The sequence below is a fragment of the Palaemon carinicauda genome, chromosome 24 (assembly GCF_036898095.1).
Source record: "Palaemon carinicauda isolate YSFRI2023 chromosome 24, ASM3689809v2, whole genome shotgun sequence".
Taxonomy (NCBI): Eukaryota; Metazoa; Arthropoda; class Malacostraca; order Decapoda; family Palaemonidae; genus Palaemon; species Palaemon carinicauda.
This window is the reverse complement of record NC_090748.1, coordinates 100,892,389-100,894,114: the sequence shown is the minus strand read 5'-3', so window position 1 is coordinate 100,894,114 and position 1,726 is coordinate 100,892,389.

Here is a 1,726-nt window from a genome sequence, read left to right as displayed (position 1 = left end):
AGTCATTGCCTGGCCCTCCCTGTTCCCAGCTTGGGAGGCAAGGAGGCTTGGACATAAGTATATATGCTCTGTCTAGGATACTGGCTTAGCCGCTAATGAGTGATCTTTAAACTAATGACATCATTCACTCCTGCAATTTTGTTGCGTAATTCGTTCATATTCAAAGTTTTGATGAGTATTCAACTGAGATGCAATGAATGATTCATCAGTATCACCATCCCCAAGGGAATCTCCTCCATGATTCATCCGACCTGATTCATCCGAACTGATTCTTCCCAGGATTATTCCTGATTCATCCGACCTGTAGCTGTGTGTTGGATGAATTCAGCTCTCGAGTCTTAAATGACTTTCCTTTTTACAGTTTTGTTGGAGAACTCTGACATTGTCTCTCTTCTTATAGAGAGGATATGGATTGATAAATCATTTAGTGTCACAATATTATTTAGGGAAATAGCTCTTCTTTTTCAAACGAATGAATTACATAACTATGACGGTCTCCCTTTTCTGCAATTTTGTTTAAGAAACAGCTCTTTTCTTTCATTCGAATTAATTATGAAACTCTGACGTCAGCACTTTTCTGCAATCTTGTTTAAAGAAAAAAACTCTTTCCTTTTAATCGAATGAATTGTGAAACTATGACGGTCTCCCTTTTCTGCGATTTTGTTTAAAGAAACAGCTCTTTTCTTTCAATCGAATGAATTATGAAACTATGACGTCCGCATTTTTCTGCAATCTTGTTTAAAGAAACAGCTGTTTTCTTCCAGTGAAATGAACCATGAAACTATGACGTGTGCACTTTTCTGTAATTTTGTTTAAAGAAAAAGCTGTTTTCTTTCAATCGAATGAATTATGAAACTATGACGGTCTCCCTTTTCTGCACTTATGTTTAAAGAAACCGCTCTTTTCTTTCAATCGAATGTATTATAAAACTATGACGTCCGCATTTTTCTGCCATCTTGTTTAAAGGAACAGGCTCTTCTCTTCAAAGGAATCGAACTACGAAACTATGTCGACAACATTTTGGTTTTTAAAAATATATTGTGATTATGTCCCTATTTTCTCCTTGTGAATGCAATTTATCAATTATGAAATGCCCCCAACGAAGCCAACTAGAAAACAAAATTATGTTTTAATCTGTAGCAAAATCAAATGGATAAAGTTATACTGTTAAAAAATTGCCGTAAAAACGGTAAAACCCCTGGAATAAATGTTCCCAGGCATTTACCGTTTTAAAAAACGGATATATTGACGTTAAGGAGTGATATTACGGTCACCAACACGTAAAAGATAATAACAAAATAGGGTAAAAATCATGGTCGCCTGTATTTTATTGAAATACGGCTGAGAACAGTATAATTTTACGAAGAATTTCCTATCAAAATTACGATGTTTTTTTAGCAGTGAGGTTAACGATTTCTCTGACAATTTCAATTCTTTTTAAATTTTCACATTCCACATGATCTCATGAAAACTTTTCCCATTAATTTTCTTTTATTTCAATTTTATTTTTTCATTTCACTTTTTTTTCATTTCAATTTTTTTAATTATTTAAATTTTCTTATTTTTCATTTCAATTTTTTTTTCATTTGAATTTTATTTTCATTTCATTTTTTTTTCATTTCATTTTTTTTTCATTTTCATCTTTTTTTTTCATTTCAATTTTTCATTCAATTAATTTTCTTTTATTTTAATTTTATTTTTCATTTCATCTTTTTTTTTTCATTTC